This window comes from Heptranchias perlo, chromosome 13, assembly GCF_035084215.1.
Source record: "Heptranchias perlo isolate sHepPer1 chromosome 13, sHepPer1.hap1, whole genome shotgun sequence".
Taxonomy (NCBI): Eukaryota; Metazoa; Chordata; class Chondrichthyes; order Hexanchiformes; family Hexanchidae; genus Heptranchias; species Heptranchias perlo.
Window position 1 is genome coordinate 16,374,018 of NC_090337.1, and position 19,340 is coordinate 16,393,357.

The following is a 19,340-nucleotide window of genomic DNA, read 5'->3' on the forward strand; positions in this document are numbered from 1 at the left end:
GTTACTGTCCGATTTGCACAGAAATAACGATGAGCACTGTTAGCTTCACTGTTATTTTCACAGCAAAATCTGACCCAATATATTTTTCCTCCTTCTAGTGGTTCATCAGCATTTATGATTTATTTTGAGCACTCAATTAAATTAGTCCAAAACAGTTCGTTACTTTTTAGCATTACATATTGAAATTATGCCTAAAAAAAATCTATAATTTTGATCACTGACAAGGTCATCTCCAATCAGTCTCTTGTCTCGTTCACCATCCACTGAAGTGAAGAAACGGGGGGGGGGGGGGGGGGGAGATAGTGGACGAGAACTAAGAGAGGAGAAGTGAAGTGGGAAAAATGAGAGACACACAATTGGTAGAGGGGAATAAAACACGAGTGGAGTGGAGTGGAGTGGAGTGGAGTGGAGTGGAGTGGAGTGGAGTGGAGTGGAGTGGAGTGGAGTGTCTTAGAAATTCAAATTAACTTGGTGATTTAATCAGACATGGCCCACTCACTGGTTGTGTCACGAGGATCTGTCGAACTGCTCCCTGAGTTATGTTATTAACAAAACAGGTGACTGACCTCATATTCCGGCTTTTAAACTCAGACCAGCTGTTTAATTGTACGTAATGATACCCAGATGCTTGCCTCTAATAATGTTACCAATATGTTTACAAGAGATTGATAAAGCCCTTTGTAGCCCATAGAGATGGTATGTTGGTCCCTGTATATGTGCTGGTAAGTGTGTAGATGTGCAAATACGGTTATGGTATGTCACAGGTAATATGTCTTGGATTGTAGCATGGCTAATATTTTGTTGTGTCAGAGATTGCAGGGTGTGTTTCTGAGGCCAGAAGGTATATGTCTATGAAATACCACCCACCTTTTGGCTTATGTAAAAAAAAAATAAGATAAATAAATACTGGGGTGCACTTAGAGGAATGGAAGCCCAGTCAAAAGAAATTATACTGTTAGTATATAAGGCATTAGTCAGCCCATATCTGGTGTATTTTATATACTGATGGTCACTAATTGTAGGGATTTGGGTGTAATACACACCTATGCACCTATGCCTGATTTTGTCCCGGCAAGTACCTCTTGTACTTGCATGGAATTTCCTGTACAAGGCCATGCCTCCATTTTTAGTAGTTGAGTTCGTAGCCTGAATGCTGGCCAAACTTTTTGATGGTTTGAAAGATGTTGGGGAGTGAAGCAGTAAGGTTGGTGACCTACAGCAGGATATCTGTCATCTGTGTGGGATATTTAGTGCTTTGCTTCTCCAGCCTGGATACAGAGATTCATTTGTATGGTTGCAGTTAGGGATTTGATAGTCAGGACAAAGAGGAGAGGGAAAAGGGGACAAATTTGTCTGGTCCCTTGTTGCTGGGGAGATGTAGCCAATAGTTTTCTCACAGGTTGCGAGGTGGAAGTAAAAGATTTTGAACCATCTTTTGAACATGCTTCCAAAGTCCATTCACTCGAGCATGAGGATTGGGAGTAGCCAGTCAAAGATCTTTTCCGTGTCCAGGGATAGCAGTAGGGCTGGTACGTTTTGCTGTTGCCGTGGTGAACAATGTTGAACTGGTGGTGTCTGTCGAGAGGTGCAGAGGACAAAAGTTTAAAAACTAAGTTAAGAGAAGGAACTGATGTCAGGCTGAACATTTTTTACATAAAGGATAATGGACTTATAGAGTAAGTTACCAGGGAAGGTTATTGAAGTGAATCAATGGATTTAACAGGCAGTTAGTTGTGTGGAGAGAGAATGGATTGAATGATATAAGGTGGATGGGTGGGAATGAGGTCATTCAAAAAGGGATGGGGTTGTTGAGCCCAATAGTGCTTTTTCAATTAAAAAAAATATATATATTGGGGTGGAAATTTGCCTCGGGCAGTTGTGCAAAACAAGCGAAATTGCATTGGCCGCCGGTTAGACGCCTCGCCCGATATTTGGATCCGTTGACTTCACTGTCTGCAGTCGCCGGGTATTTAAGGTTGTAGTTTATCAGAAATTCCAGTATGCCAGAAATTCCAGTATGCCTGCAGTTGTAATATGTAAGGCTGCACTGCAATGTCGTGAAGAGTTTGTCTCCTGGAATGTCAGAGCAAAGCCAGAAAATAACATTTGTAAACAATTTTACAACACCAAGTTATAGTCCAGCAATTTTATTTTAAATTCACAAGCTTTCGGAGATTTTCTCCTTCCTCAGGCAAATGTTTCAAGATCTCATTTGCCTGAGGAAGGAGAAAATCTCCGAAAGCTTGTGAATTTAAAATAAAATTGCTGGACTATAACTTGGTGTTGTAAAATTGTTTACAATTGTCAACCCCAGTCCATCACCGGCATCTCCACATCAGAAAATAACATAGAAGTGGCTTCATAATGCTCACAGAATCCACATGCACGTTTCACAGGGTCACAGTTTTTTTTTTAATGCTGCATCCATTACTCGATCGCTCAGGGCCATCAGGCCACGGCTCAGGCTTTCATCAAGAAACCTGCATTTCTGACTTATTCCAGCTCCTCTACTGAATTCAGTGCAAAAAAAAGACAGATTTTCAGCCTGCAGCTCAGTGCTTGAGTGATGGGCTCAACTTAATGTAGAGCACAGGGTGGCTTGTTTCTTGATACTGCAGCACTGCACATGACAATCTTTGTGTTTCATCCATGTCTGACAAATTAATTAGCCTGAATTCCAGATGTGATTTTTTAAAAAAGAACAGTGCTGCAGAATTAACAGAAGGGTCTGGAATCTGAGATTCCTGCTTTTATAACAAGTAGAATGAACAAAGAACACCTCTGATGATAATTGAAAACAGCTGTTTGAACAATGTTGATAGAAGCTTCCAGTTTATTTAATTCAGTCATGCAGACAGCAGGACCAGCTAAGCATAAGGTTGTAAATAATTTATTCTCACTAGGTGATTTCTTGTGATTAAAATCAATAACAATACAAACTAAAACATTAGGAAAGCTGCAAGGTGCTGGACAGGAATTTACTTTTGTTTTACAGCAACATGGAAATGTTGCGGTGTGATATATATCCCTGATTTGTTCTTGCTGCCTGCTTGCAGCTGTGTTGCTGTGGCAGCACTGCCACCTTTTGCCAAGTCCAAAACTAAACAGAAGGCGTCATAGAGATGGCAAGGAACAGATTCATGGTTTGAAATCTGACATTTGCTCCTACCGAAAATGCCTTGTAAACTCTAATATGGATTAAAAACATGAAATGTACTAAAAATGGAGGGGTACAGGGGTGGGGTGGGGGATGCACAGTTAGTCAGAATTGGAAGAGTGAAGGCTGTGTACTGGATCCTAGAGCTGGAGAAAGTTGCAGAAACATGGAGAGAAAAGGTTATCGAGAGATTTATAGATTAGGCTGAAGATTTTAAGAACAGTGTGCTAAGGGATTAGAAGCCAGTTTTGCGTTGACTATCGAGGTGATAGGTGAGTAGAACTTGGTGAGGGACTTCATGAGGATGGCAGAGTTCTGGTTGAGTTGGAGCTTGGGAGGTTAGTGAGGACAGCTGTAGACTTGTCAAGCCCAGAGGTGACAAAGACAGGGGTGAGAGGTTGGGCGGTAATGGGGGTAAAGTAGGAGCAAAGAAATGTTACCATTTCTGTGTGGCACTGTTCAGGGAGCAGTTCAGGTGCAGAGCAGTTTGTTGGCTGCTAGATCAAATTGGGAAGTGGGTTGCATATCTCAGCTTTTACACAGCATGATTTTCTGGTTTGCAAGGTAGATATGCTGGATATCATGAGCTCTTTTAACAAAATGGAAAGTTTAATTAAATCATATTGCAACTAAAAATATCAACCAGGAAATGAAAATCCTGTACAGACTATAGACCCATGTTAATGCACCTTTTCTGGCATTGCATTTTTTAAAAGCTTGTAGTGTATGTGATAAAGTGCAACTGTATCAGTTATCACATGGCTGAGCCATTTGTTTATTTAAGCTAAGACGTTTCTTATTATGTGTACAAGGCTGGGCTTGTGTCCCGGTATTTTCTTCCTGCACAGCCTGCTACAGCGCTTGGTAATATGAGACAACACTTGCCTAGTTTGTGAAGCATTCGCTACTTTCATTTCTCCACTTAGCTTGCTGTCCTCATTTCTTATTAAACATTGAAGGAAGGCCGAAAATGACCTCAGCTCTGATCGCCTTAGGCAATGTGCAGCACTGGTGCTGTGGGGGTTCACACATTCTAATCACACTTGGCTGGAGTGCAGTCAAATAAGAAGATTCTGTTGAAGATTTCACACAGAAACATGACTGGGCAGAGCACACTTCCCATCCAGTGGGACAATTTAATTACTTTCAGCTGTTGAATGATTGAAGCCGCCAGTGTTTACTACAGAGTCCAAGGCCCTTTAACCTGAGGCTTTGGTTAACTAAGTGTCAGACTCCTCAACGTATGTAGTTTAAGTAGGCCAAAGGAAGGATAAGCTGCATTTACTTCCTGCTAACACTTTGCTTCAGTTTTTAAAGTGCAACTTAACTTTCAACCACCAGGCCAAGTGAGGGATAAGGGAACTTAGAAATGCTCGTAGATCCAGAGATAACTGTAGTGAACTTTTAGGCTCAAGAATATTGAAATGGGTTTATCCTCTGTGTGGGACTGTCAACCCCCTTGGTAGCTGCAGTGGAACCTCAGTGACCTATGCTGGACGAGCCACCTTCTCTAATAGTGGCACTGCGAACCAAAGAGGAGCACAAAGGACCCTATCACAAGTATATAGACACGGGGGGAGAAAGCACATGGATTTCATGGGGGAAAACAATGGAGTGGACACTGGCACATTTAGCACACGTTTAAAGATGGCCATAAACTATGCCTCTGTTGTCTATATACCTGGCTGGATATAGAGACAACAGTAAGTTCAGGTACTGGGATTGGCTATTGGTGTTGCACCAGGACAAATCGTGATCATTTATTTTCTCCTGCTTTCGTTAGGGTGTGTGTGTATATGTAATGATTCCTGTGGCTGCCAGCCTGGTGTAATAGGCTCAGTGGATGGACCAGATTGCTGAATGATGTTTCTTATCTTCATGAGGGATTCCTTTAATTGCAATGTCTGCCAATCAGATTTTGCCTAAGCTCATCCTGTGAAATGATGATGACAGCCATGTCAGCAGTTAGTGTAGTTTTGCTAAATCATTGCCCCTTCCTCCCTTCCTTCCTTCCTCCCTTCCTCCCCCCATCAAATGACAGCACTGAGCTCAGTTTATAGCCAGCATATGTGCAGGCCATATATCTGCTGCATTTAATTGGCTTCACCCATTTTCCCAACAACATCTGAAATTTCCCCCAATATTGTAAACTTACGTTGGAAGCTGGGAACCTCCGTCCACACTGAGTGTCTGTTTCCAGATGTTAATCTTGTGGGAAAATGACTGCCATTGTGTCCAGTTTTTTTTGTAAAAAGGCATAGAGGAGAAAGGGTTCAAAGAAAGGCAAGAAGAATGACGCTAAGTCAGCAAGCTATGAAGAGCATCGAGGGAGCTGAACTGGTTTACAACAGGAAATCAAGATTAAGAGGAGAAATTTTATCTAAGTTTCCGGAATCATAAAGTGTGTTCAGGTCACTGATGTGGAAAGCCTTTTTGTGCTGAATCAGGATAAGCGAGTTAGGAAACATGATAACCAATTTTCCATTTGGTGTTAACCCCTTTGTTTTAAATGTGATAACACTGATTTGGAAAATCCAGTGGGATGACTAAGGAAATGTAAACTAAGCATAACTTGAGTAATTACCTCATAATTAGAGGAGTTAAAGTTATTAAACAGGCTGCCACCTAGATGGTGAATGTGGATTCACTTGAACCATTTTAAAAAGAAATGAGTCATATTCCTAATTCACTAGCAATTGGTAAGGAAAGGAATAAAATGGTCCATGAAAACCTAAACAGTAGGGCAGGTTTGATAGTCTGACTGGGATATTCTTGTTTCTATCTTCTTGTAGTATTGTTTTACCTCTCCTTTTATCTTCTCTCATTCTCCCTGTCCACATACCATACCTGGGTGAGAGGCCAAATGTAAGGAATCTTACAACACCAGGTTATAGTCCAACAGTTTTATTTGAAAATCACAAGCTTTCGGAGGCTTTCTCATTCGTCAGGTGACAAAGGAGGTAAGCACCGAAAGCTTGTGATTTTCATATTAAAACTGTTGGACTATAACCTGGTGTTGTAAGATTCCTTACATTTGTCCACCCCAGTCCAACACCGGCATCTCCACATCATGGTGAGAGGCCAAGCGAGTAAGTGACTTTTTCCAAGATTTTTGCCAGTACACCTCTATAATTGACTGCTAGCAAGTCTGAGTGTTTGGCTGGGGGGCTCTTCCCTTCCTTTTCTCCTTCTTCCTGTGAAGAAGTGCCTACCCTCTATTCCATGCTTATCCACAACATCAGGCTTCAGGCCAGGAACTCACCAAGTGGGGAATCAGACCCTGAACTTTAGTCCCAACATTCCGTGGCATAACACATTGAAAGCCCCAATACCCTGGCCAGCCCTACGCCCTCCCCACCTGTGTTCTAATATTCTTGCATTTCAACCAATAGAACAAAGTAGAGTAGGAGGTTTAGGGGTGATCTTATAGAAGTCTATAAAATAATGAGGGGCATAGATAAGGTAGATAGTCAAAATCTTTTCCCAAAGGTAGGGGAGTCTATAACGAGGGGGCATAGATTTAAGGTGAGAGGGGAGAGATACAAAAGGGTCCAGAGGGGCAATTTTTTCACTCAAAGGGTGGTGAGTGTCTGGAACGAGCTGCCAGAGGCAGTAGTAGAGGCAGGTACAATTTTGTCTTTTAAAAAGCATTTGGACAGTTACATGGGTAAGATGGGTATAGAGGGATATGGGCTAAGTGCAGGCAATTGGGACTAGCTTATTGGTATAAACTGGGCGACATGGACATGTTGGGCCGAAGGGCCTGTTTCCATGTTGTAAACTTCTATGCACAAAATTATGTGAGGTAGGCAGAAAAAAGATGAAAGGAATTTAGTTCAAATAGACTCATAGTGAAGAAAATGAGGCATGTGATTTTCATTAGTGCTCTCACTGCTCAAGGGAGGTGGGAATTGTTTACCTCGTATTTACTGGGTCTTCTTTGTACATTTGCCAGCACCTATTGATTTAAGATGAATCGAAAACAGCAAGTTCCCAAATTTGTGCTGGTGGTGAATCAAAATCCCAACCTCTTTCTTTTGAATAACAGGATTTCCCAAATCCGTGAGCTACATCCTTGCTGATTTATTTTCACCTTCCTTCCTCATACGGAAGCCCCAGTGGGCAAGCGACCTTGGTACATGAGCATGAGTGGTCTGCTGCGGGCATGACTATATCTCTTTCCAAAATGGTTTATGTACAGAATCTTACAACACCAGGTTATAGTCCAACAATTTTATTTGAAAATCACAAGCTTTCGGAGGCTTTCTCCTTCGTCAGGTGAATGTGGAAATCCTTGAACGTTTCGCATTTATATTCAGAGAACAATACCTGGTGATTACAGATAATCTTTCCAACTGCTCGTTGTCAAGGCAATCAAAGTGTTCAGACAGAGAGGTGTTACCTACAGGACCACCGAATATACAAACGGCCAGAACACAAAACAGAGAGAGAGAGAGACGGAGAAACATCCGAAAGGAAGAGAAAGACAGAAAATGACCCATTGTATTAAAAACAGATAACTTTTATTCGCTGGTGGGGTTACGTGCAGCGTGACATGAACCCAAGATCCCGGTTGAGGCCGTCCTCATGGGTGCGGAACTTGGCTATCAATTTCTGCTCGACGATTTTGCGTTGTCGTGTGTCTCGAAGGCCGCCCTGGAGAACGCTTACCCGAAGATCGGTGGCTGAATGTCCTTGACTGCTGAAGTGTTCCCCGACTGGGAGGGAACCCTCCTGTCTGGCGATTGTTGCACGGTGTCCGTTCATCCGTTGTCACAGTGTCTGCATGGTCTCGCCAATGTACCATGCTCCGGGGCATCCTTTCCTGCAACGTATGAGGGAGACAACGTTGGCCGAGTCACAGGAGTATGAACCGTGCACCTGGTGGGTGGTGTCCTCTCGTGTGATGTTGGTATCTGTGTCGATGATCTGGCATGTCTTGCAGAGGTTGCCGTGGCGGGGTTGTGTGGTGTCGTGGACGCTGTTCTCCTGAAAGCTGGGTAATTTGCTGCGAACAATGGTCTGTTTGAGGTTGGGTGGCTGTTTGAAGGAGAGTAGTGGAGGTGTGGGGATGGCCTTAGCGAGGTGTTCGTCGTCATTGATGATCTGTTGAAGGCTGCGGAGAACATGGCGTAGTTTCTCAACTCCGGGGAAGTACTGGACGACGAAGGGTACTCTGTTGGTTGCGTCCCGTGTTAGTCTTCTGAGGAGGTCTATGCGATTTTTCGCTGTGGCCCGTCGGAACTGTCGATCGACGAGTCGAGCGTCATATCCCATTCGTACGAGGGCGTCTTTCAGCGTCTGTAGGTGTCCATCACGTTCCTCCTCGTCTGAGCAGATCCTGTGTATTCGCAGGGCTTGTCCATAGGGGATGGCCTCTTTGACGTGGTTAGGGTGGAAGCTGGAAAAGTGGAGCATCGTGAGGTTGTCCGTGGGCTTGCGGTAGAGTGAGTTGCTGAGGTGCCTGTCCTTGATGGAGATTCGTGTGTCCAAGAAAGAAAGTGATTCTGAGGAGTCGTCCATGGTGAGCTTGATGGTGGGATGGAACTTGTTGATGTTATCGTGTAGTCTCTTTAGTGATTCTTCGCCGTGGGTCCATAGGAAGAAAATGTCGTCGATGTATCTGGTGTATAGTGTTGGTTGGAGGTCTTGTGCAGTGAAGAAGTCCTGCTCGAACTTGTGCATGAAAATGTTGGCGTATTGGGGTGCGAATTTGGTCCCCATGGCTGTTCCGTGTGTTTGGGTAAAGAACTGGTTATCGAAGGTGAAGACATTGTGATCCAGGATGAAGCGGATGAGTTGTAGGATGGCGTCTGGAGATTGGCTGTTGTTGGTGTTGAGTACTGAGGCTGTTGCAGCGATGCCGTCATCGTGGGGGATACTGGTGTAGAGTGCCGAGACGTCCATCGTGGTGAGAAGTGTTCCTGGTTCAACTGGTCCGTGGGTACTGAGTTTTTGTAGGATGGTTTAACCTCTGGAAACACCAGAGATGCTGTCCTCTACAGGCACTCTCCAGTCCACGGAGCAGTGGGACGGGTCTGCCTTTTTGCAGTATGCTTGGGTGTGCAGTTAGCCCACAATTTTAATTGCATTTCATTTCCTCTGCTACAAAGACTCAGGAAGGTAAGGTCTCCTACTCCTCTTTCAATAGCATTTCTTTTGATTTCATATTTTGTGTGTCAGCTTAATGAAAGCAAACCATAGAGGTACTGTCTGCTGTGGATTGCAGACTTAGTCTCAGGTTAGAGCTGCCATCTTTTGGTCACTGAAGGTACTGCATTGAATGTTCCAAGGCTTTCAGAAAACAAATATATGAGAGAAAAAGAACTTATAAATTTATAGCATGTTTCACGACCTCAGGTTGTCCCAAAGCACTTTACAGTCATTGAAGTACTTTTGAAGTGTAGCTTCCAAGAATGGGGCCCAGATTGCCTAGTACTTTCCAAGTTACTGGTGGAGTCCATACTTTACTTGTTCACGACGGCGTATCTTCCACGGATATTTTACTCACATATTTGCTGTGGATGACGGCTGCACCATAGGCAATTGCATCTTCTTGTTTGGTAACATCTGCAAATTTGAGCAATTTGCTTTGAGTTTCAGAATCCAAGTCATTAACGAAGATTAGAAACAGTAGTGATCCCAAACCTAAGCCCGGTATCCTATCTGTGCATTAGTCTTGTGCAGGTCCAAGATTTCTGTGCACCTCATCAGGATGGTCATCAGAATGTCCTTTTTTCACTGGTTGATTTCCTCCGTTAGGCAGGGGCAGCTGGTTGTGGTCTGTCAGTGGTTGACCCCTTCATTTGTCTACAGAATTTTGCTCTAGCTTCTATAGCTGATTTAAGTTCCTGGTTCAGGGTTGTTAACGTTGTAATGGGTTGTGGTGTGGGGCAGAGTTTCCTAAGTTCCGAGGTGGTAGCTTCATACCATTGAGACCTCAGAAAATGCTGTATTTGGGCTAGGGCGGTAACTCATGGCATTTCTGACACTGCTCCAAGGTGTAGCTTGTTAGTGGGCTGTGGGTTCTGGTCCTCTGTGGATGTGTTGTGTCTGTTGGCGTAAGAGGATGTTGGATGGTCACTGGGCAGGCTTGCTGACATTCAGGTCTGCGGTGCTGAGGGTGGTGGATTAATCCGTAGGAGTGGGAATATTATGCTTCTGGGTTCAGCCAGGAAGGAAGAGAGCCAGCTTCTAGAAGAGGTGACTATCAAGTCAAAATAACAGTAGAAGCACAGCATAGTGAATTAATGAATACATTTTGAGAAGTTTTATAACTTGTGCATTGGGAATAAAACCATTTGAATAGCTTCTGAATATACAGCAGGCATTCACCACATGGTATGCTGCAGAGATTGATTTTGCAGCCCATAAAAATTAATTTACTGCGAATTTCATTCAGCAACTCCATTTTGCTCATTCAGATACACAATCACTTTCCCTTTTATAGTGCCTTTTACGTAATGAAATGTTCCATGGCTTAGTAAGGGGCCTGGGGACCCTCAAGGGAGAGAAGTTCGAGCATATAGCATAAGACATGGTAAGTGATGGGCCTTGAGCACGCTTTATGATGGTGGACCGAGAGGTAGCAAGTTGGTAGGGTTTGGGGAGACCGTTCCAGTGTGTAGGGATATGGTGGCTGAAATCTCTGCCACTGATGATGGAGCGGAGGGATGCACATTGAACATCGAAGAAGCTGGAATCGGTCGAAGACAATGTACTAAAAATCTCCTGGAGAAAATGCCTTCCTCTCCTGCCCTTCATTCTAGTCCTGCTCCTGGCTCTTTCCTGGCTCACAGTTCCTTTGGTGGTCACTGTTTTTTCTTTTTACCCAGTATTCTCCCCTCATCTCTCGAAGACACAGATGCATCCTGAGCTGCAGTTCCACAAGTACAAGAAGCCCATTTCGTGCAGTAATTCAACCTGCCATTCTCCATTTCCAGTTTAAAAATAAACCTAGCATGTCATAGAATCATAGAAGTTTACAACATGGAAACAGGCCCTTCGGCCCAACATGTCCATGTCGCCCAGTTTATACCACTAAGCTAGTCCCAATTGCCTGCACTTGGCCCATATCCCTCTATACCCATCTTACCCATGTAACTGTCCAAATGCTTTTTAAAAGACAAAATTGTACCTGCCTCTACTACTGCCTCTGGCAGCTCGTTCCAGACACTCACCACCCTTTGAGTGAAAAAATTGCCCCTCTGGACCCTTTTGCATCTCTCCCCTCTCACCTTAAATCTATGCCCCCTCGTTATAGACTCCCCTACCTTTGGGAAAAGATTTTGACGATCTACCTTATCTATGCCCCTCATTATTTTATAGACTTCTATGAGATCACCCCTAAACCTCCTCCTCTCCAGGGAAAAAAGTCTCAGTCTATCCAACCTCTCCCTATAAGTCAAACCATCAAGTCCCGGTAGCATCCTAGTAAATCTTTTCTGCACTCCTTCTAGTTTAATAATATCCTTTCTATAATAGGGTGACCAGAACTGCACACAGTATTCCAAGTGTGGCCTTACTGATGTCTTGTACAACTTCAACAAGACATCCCAACTCCTGTATTCAATGTTCTGACCAATGAAACCAAGCATGCTGAATGCCTTCTTCACCACCCTATCCACCTGTGACTCCACTTTCAAGGAGCTATGAACCTGTACTCCTAGATCTCTTTGTTCTATAACTCTCCCCAACGCCCTACCATTAACGGAGTAGGTCCTGGCCCGATTCGATCTACCAAAATGCATCACCTCACATTCATCTAAATTAAACTCCATCTGCCATTCATCGGCCCACTGGCCCAATTTATCAAGATCCCGTTGCAATCCTAGATAACCTTCTTCACTGTCCACAATGCCACCAATCTTGGTGTCATCTGCAAACTTACTAACCATGCCTCCTAAATTCTCATCCAAATCATTAATATAAATAACAAATAACAGCGGACCCAGCACCGATCCCTGAGGCACACCGCTGGTCACAGGCCTCCAGTTTGAAAAACAACCCTCTACAACCACCCTCTGTCTTCTGTCGTCAATCCAGTTTTGTATCCAATTGGCTACCTCACCTTGGATCCCGTGAGATTTAACCTTATGTAACAACATACCATGCGGTACCTTGTCAAAGGCTTTGCTAAAGTCCATGTAGACCATGTCTACTGCACAGCCCTCATCTATCTTCTTGGTTACCCCTTCAAAAAACTCAATCAAATTCGTGAGACATGATTTTCCTCTCACAAAACCATGCTGACTGTTCCTAATCAGTCCCTGCCTCTCCAAATGCCTGTAGATCCTGTCTCTCAGAATACCCTCTAACAACTTACCCACGACAGATGTCAGGCTCACCGGTCTGTAGTTCCCAGGCTTTTCCCTGCCGCCCTTCTTAAACAAAGGCACAACATTTGCTACCCTCCAATCTTCAGGCACCTCACCTGTAGCTGTCGACGATTCAAATATCTCTGCTAGGGGACCCGCAATTTCCTCCCTAACCTCCCATAACGTCCTGGGATACATTTCATCAGGTTCCGGAGATTTATCTACCTTGATGCGCGTTAAGACTTCCAGCACCTCCCTCTCTGTAATATGTACACTCCTCAAGACATCACCATTTATTTCCCCAAGTTCCCTAACATCCATGCCTTTCTCAACCGTAAATACCGATGTGAAATATTCATTTAGGATCTCACCAATCTCTTGTGGTTCCGCACATAGATGACCTTGTTGATCCTTAAGAGGCCCTACTCTCTCCCTAGTTACTCTTTTGCCCTTTATGTATTTGTAGAAGCTCTTTGGATTCTCCTTTGCCTTATCTGCCAAAGCAACCTCATGTCCCCTTTTTGCCCTCCTGATTTCTCTCTTAACTCTACTCCGGCAATCTCTCTACTCTTCAAGGGATCCACTTGATCCCAGCTGCCTATGCATGGCATATGCCGCCGCCTTCTTTTTGACTAGGGCCACAATCTCCCGAGTCATCCAAGGTTCCCTACTTCTACCAGCCTTGCCCTTCACTTTATAAGGAATGTGCTTACCCTGAACCCTGGTTAACACACTTTTGAAAGCCTCCCACTTACCAGACGTCCCTTTGCCTGCCAACAGACTCTCCCAATCAACTTCTGAAAGTTCCTGTCTAATACCATCAAAATTGGCCTTTCCCCAAATTAGAATTTTAACTTTTGGGCCAGACCTATCATTCTCCATAGCTATCTTAAAACTAATGGAATTATGATCACTGGTCCCAAAGTGATCCCTCACTAACACTTCTGTCACCTGCCCTTCCTTATTTCCCAAGAGGAGGTCAAGTTTTGCCCCCTCTCTAGTCGGGCCATCCACATACTGAATGAGAAATTCCTCCTGAATACATTCAACAAATTTCTCTCCATCCAAGCCCCTAATGCTATGGCTGTCCCAGTCAATGTTGGGAAAGTTAAAGTCCCCTACTATTACCACCCTATTTTTCTTGCAGCTGTCTGTAATCTCCCTACATATTTGCTCCTCAATTTCCCGTTGACTATTTGGGGGTCTGTAGTACAATCCTATCAAAGTGATCTCTCCCTTCTTATTTTTCAGTTCTACCCATATAGACTCAGTGGGCGAACCCTCGGATATATCCCCTCTCACTACTGCTGTGATGTTCTCCCTAATCAAGAACGCAACTCCCCCTCCTCTCTTACCTCCTGCTCGATCTTTCCTATAGCATCTGTACCCTGGAACATTGAGCTGCCAGTCCTGCCCCTCCCTTAGCCATGTTTCAGGAATAGCTATAACATCCCAGTCCCATGTACCCATCCATGCCCTGAGTTCATCTACCTTGCCCATCAGACTTCTTGCATTGAAATAAATGCAGTTTAATCTAGACTTCCCTTGGTCTTTGCCCTGCTTTCTCAGACCATCTGTCCGGTCATGTTTTGTACACTCTCCCTTACTGCCTTTTGTTTCTGTCACCACTTTATTTCCCACTGACTTCCTGCATCGGTTCCCATCCCCCTGCCACATTAGTTTAAACCCTCCCCAACAGCACTAGCAAACACTCCCCCTAGGTAATTGGTTCCAGTCCTGCCCAGATGCAGACTGTCCAATTTGTACTGGTCACACCTCCCCCAGAACCGGTTCCAATGGCCCAGGAATTTGAATCCCTCCCTCTTGCACCATCTCTCAAGCCACGTATTCATCCTAGCTATCCTGTCATTCCTACTCTGACTAGCCCGTGGCACTGGTAGCAATCCTGAGATTATTACCTTTGAGGTCCTACTTTTTAGTTTAACTCCTAACTCCCTAAATTCAGCTTGTAGGACCTCATCCCGTTTTTTACCTATATCGTTGGTACCTATATGCACCACGACAACTGGCTGTTCACCCTCCCCCTCCAGAATGTCCTGCAGCCGCTCTGAGACATCCCTGACCCTTGCACCAGGGAGGCAACATACCATCCTGGAGTCTCGGTTGCGTCCGCAGAAACGCCTGTCTATTCCCCTTACAGTCGAGTCCCCTATCACTATAGCTCTGCCACTCTTTTTCCTGCCCTCCTGTGCAGCAGAGCCAGCCACGGTGCCATGAACCTGGCCGCTGTCATCTTCCCCCGGTGAGCCATCTCACCCAACAGTATCCAAAACGGTATACCTGTTTGACAGGGGGTTGGCCACAGGGGACCCCTGCACTACCTGCCTTCACCTCTTACTCTGCCTGGTGGTCACCCATTCACTTCCTGCCTGTACACCCTTTACCTGCGGTGTGACCAACTCGCTAAACGTTCTATCCACGAGTTTCTCCGCATTGCGGATGCTCCACAGTGAATCCACCCACAGCTCCAGCTCCGAGATACGATCGGTCAGTAGCTGCAGGTGGACACACTTCCTGCACACATGGTCGGCAGGGACACTGGTAGTGTCTATGATTTCCCACATCGTGCAGGAGGGGCATATCACGGGTGCGAGGTCTGCTGCCATGACTTGCCTTAGCTTAGTTACCCCTTTTAAATTACGTTGAAATTAGAAAATGTTAACTATACTAGGGACCTAGGTTCACTAAAAAAAACAATACCTGCTATAAAACCTGCAGACCTTCCCTTTCTTATTACTTTACTTACAGTAAAATGGTAGCATTACTCAACTGAACCTACTCACCAATCATCTGCCTCCCCTGTGCCGCGTCACTTTCTGACTGGTGACGTCACCCCGAACTGCCGCTGGTCTCAGAGTCTCGCTCTCAGAGTAAGCTCTGGTCTCGCTCTTTCCCGCCGCTCACCGACTGAACTCTCGCTCTCTCCGCGCTGTTTATATCCCCGCTCTGGTCTCGCTCTTTCCCGCCGCTCACCGACTGAACTCTCGCTCTCTCCGCGCTGTTTATATCCCCGCTCTGGTCTCGCTCTTTCCCGCCGCTCACTGACTGAACTCCCGCGCTCTCCGCGCTGTTTATATCCCCGCTCTGGTCTCGCTCTTTCCCGCCGCTCACCGACTGAACTCCCGCGCTCTCCGCGCTGTTTATATCCCCGCTCTGGTCTCGCTCTTTCCCGCCGCTCACTGACTGAACTCCCGCGCTCTCCGCGCTGTTTATATCCCTGCTCTGGTCTCGCTCTTTCCCGCCGCTCACCGACTGAACTCCCGCTCATTCCGCGCTGTTTATATCCCCGTTCTGGTCTCGCTCTTTCCCGCCGTTCACTGACTGAACTCTCGCTTTCTCCGCGCTGTTTATATCCCCGCTCTGGCCTCGCTCTTTCCCGCCGCTCATGCAGGGCCTTTGGTGCTCTCGCAAGTAAGGAAGATTAAATTTAATACACAAAATGAACTAAACTTTTTCTAACAGTTTCTCATTCAATAACTATGAACTTGTTGATAGAAAAGTAATTTTACCAGGTTTATTGGGTGTGGTGTGTACTGTAATCTTACAAGCAACTCTTGGATATTTGTACAAAATGGGTGGTACTGACTGAAGGTTAAATGTACTGGACCTCTGCTGATCACACTTGGACAGTGCTGTGTTGGGATCCTGCTGTTTGCACTGACTCTGCAAATTCTCTGCGGTTCTTCTGTTTTGGTTTCTTTATGCGAAAGTGGCTGCTGTTTTGTGGCAGATGGTGAGTGCCAGCAGTTTGTTCCACCATGGGGAGCATCATAGCTGAACCCAATCCTTTCTGAATTTGACATACACACAAGCACACTTTCCAACAAGGGCTGCAATGTAAATCTGCACTCTTATTGTTAAGAGACACGAGGAAGCACAGGACACAGCGTGTGGGCAAGGAGGAGGAAGTGAGGAGATACAGAGAGAGGGAAAGCGTCAAGATGGAGACAGACTGGACATCATTCTGTCCAGATGCCCATTAGATCTGAATGGCTATTATGGGTTCTATATGATCACAGCTAGGAGAGTGGGAATCAAATGGGGATTAAAGCAATTGGTGATATTAACCAATAGGATCTTACTCGAGTGTCAGTTGAAAGCATATGTAAGTACTGAGTCACAATAATATTCATGAAGCCTGCTTACTTCTTTAAATTAATGTTTAACATTACAGTACAGTGTTTGAGCCTGGCCACCACAGGACATATTCATTCATACTTGGGTTATAATGTATTTAGTCGCTGATAATAAAATGTGTTTTGTGCTCTTTATTCACTAGGTGGAGCTGCTGGGCTGTAAACCAGAACTCCAGCTTCTTCTCCCGAGGATATCCCTTAGTAAAAGGAAGCTTGGTTGTGTGCAATCTACTCATTATCTTTTATTTTTGCTCACTATTATTATGTCTTTTTCTGCCCCTCTTCGATTCCCATCTCCTGTGCTGTGCGTGGTGATCAGTGTAGGGAAACGTGGCAGCCAAATCTGCGCACAGCAAAGTCCCACAAACAGCAATGAGATAAATAATCTGATCTGTTTTAGTGATGTTGGTTGAGGGATAAATATCGGGAGAACTCCTTTGCTCTTCTTTGAATGGTGCCATGGGATGTTTTAGCTCCGCTCGAGAGGGCAGAGTTTTTTTTTTAACATGTCCAAAGATGGCATCTCCGACAGTGCAGCGCTCCCTCAGTACTGTGGTTCAGTGTCAGCCTAGATATATGGTCGAGTCTCTGGAATGGGGCTTGAACCCATGACCTTCGGACTCTGAGTCAAGAGCGCTACCACTGAAGCAAAGCTGAAACAACAAAAAGGTCAAATTAGGGATTTAAAAAACAGAGCACGTGGCTCTCTGTCGTAACAGTGACTTTCTATAGAAGACTCAAGGTAAATGACTGGCATATTTATCAATAACCCAGCTAAATGATGCATAAACAGCAATATCACAAGTCAGTGATAGTCAGGTCGCTATGAAATATTTTCTACGTTCCACAGTCATCCACTGATGTGTTGAATCAGTAGGCCTCAAGTCAGCTAATGGTGTTGCTAGGCCTAAGAACTTTTGCAATGTTCTTTTATTCAATGGTTTGCAAGGCTAGCCTAACGGCATGCAGTTTGGGGTTTGCAGTTCAGACAGCAATTCATCTGCCATTCTCCTTGTCATGGTTGGTCTGAGCTACTAAAGGTTTGGATTTGGATATGTATCTTTAAGGACAATTTACATTTAGAAGACAAAAAAAATCTTCTAAAATGTCATGCTGCATCTTTGGTGCTCTCAAGTGAAGAGGATTATTTATTAGAAAAACTTCAGTTAATTTTGTGTACTGATTCTGCTCAGTCTCCCTCGATCTGCTCCTGTGCTGATGTTTTAATTTCTTTGTCTGTGGTTTACAAACCATTTTTGTATTGAGGAACATAAGAACATAAGAAATAGGAGCAGGAGTAGGCCAATCGCCCCCACGAGCCTGCTCCGCCATTCAATAAGATCATGGCTGATCTGATCCTAACCTCAAATCTAAATTCATGTCCAATTTCCTGCCCGCTCCCCGTAACCCCTAATTCCCTTTACTTCTAGGAAACTGTCTATTTCTGTTTTAAATTTATTTAATGATACAGCTTCCTGGGGCAGCAAATTCCACAGACCCACTACCCTCTGAGTGAAGAAGTTTCTCCTCATCTCAGTTTTGAAAGAGCAGCCCCTTATTCTAAGATTATGCCCCCTAGTTCTAGTTTCACCCATCCTTGGGAACATCCTTACCGCATCCACCCGATCAAGCCCCTTCACAATCTTGTATGTTTCAATAAGATCGTCTCTCATTCTTCTGAACTCCAATGAGTAGAGTCCCAATCTACTCAACCTCTCCTCATATGTCCACCCCCTCATCCCCGGGATTAACCGAGTGAACCTTCTTTGTACTGCCTCGAGAGCAAGTATGTCTTTTCTAAAGTATGGACACCAAAACTGTATGCAGTATTCCAGGTGCGGTCTCACCAATACCTTATATAACTGCAGCAATACCTCCCTGTTTTTATATTCTATCCCCCTAGCAATAAAAACCAACATTCCGCTGGCCTTCTTGATCACCTGTTGCACCTGCATACTAACTTTTTGATTTTCTTGCACTAGGACCCCCAGATCACTTTGTACTGCAGTACTTTCCAGTTTCTCACCATTAAGATAATAACTTGCTCTCTGATTTTTCCTGCCAAAGTGCATAACCTCACATTTTCCAATATTGTATTGCATCTGCCAAATCTTCGCCCGCCCACTCACCCAGCCTGTCTATATTCCCCTGTAGGTTTTTTTATGTCCTCCTCACTCTCCACTTTCCCTCCCATCTTTGTATCATCTGCAAACTTTGATATGTTACACACGGTCCCCTCCTCCAAATTGTTAATATAGATTGTAAAGAGTTGGGGACCCAGCACCGACCCCTGCGGAACACCACTGGCTACTGGTTGCCAGTCCGAGAATGAACCATTTATCCCAACTCTCTGCTTCCTGTTAGATAACCAATCCTCCACCCATGCCAGAATATTACCCCATCCAGTGATTCTTTATCTTGAGCAATAATCTTTTATGTGGCACCTTGTCGAATGCCTTCTGGAAGTCTAAATACACTACGTCCACTGGTTTCCCCTTTATCCACCCTGTACGTTATGTCCTCAAAGAACTCAAGCAAATTTGTCAGACATGACTTCCCCTTCGTAAAGCCATGCTGACTTTGTCCTATTAAATTATGTTTATCCAAATGTTCTGCTACTGTCTCCTTAATAATAGACTCCAAAATTTTACCCACCACAGATGTTAGGCTAACTGGTCTTTAATTTCCAGCCTTCTGCCTACTACCCTT

General features: G+C 44.6%; 1 protein-coding gene across 1 annotated transcript in view; it reads left to right on the forward strand.

Moving 5' to 3' along the window:
* The window catches only part of LOC137331314 (sodium/hydrogen exchanger 9-like), a 313,260-nt gene that overhangs the window by 45,306 nt on the left and 248,614 nt on the right, over positions 1-19,340 (forward strand). The gene's annotated exons all lie outside the window — the stretch shown is intronic.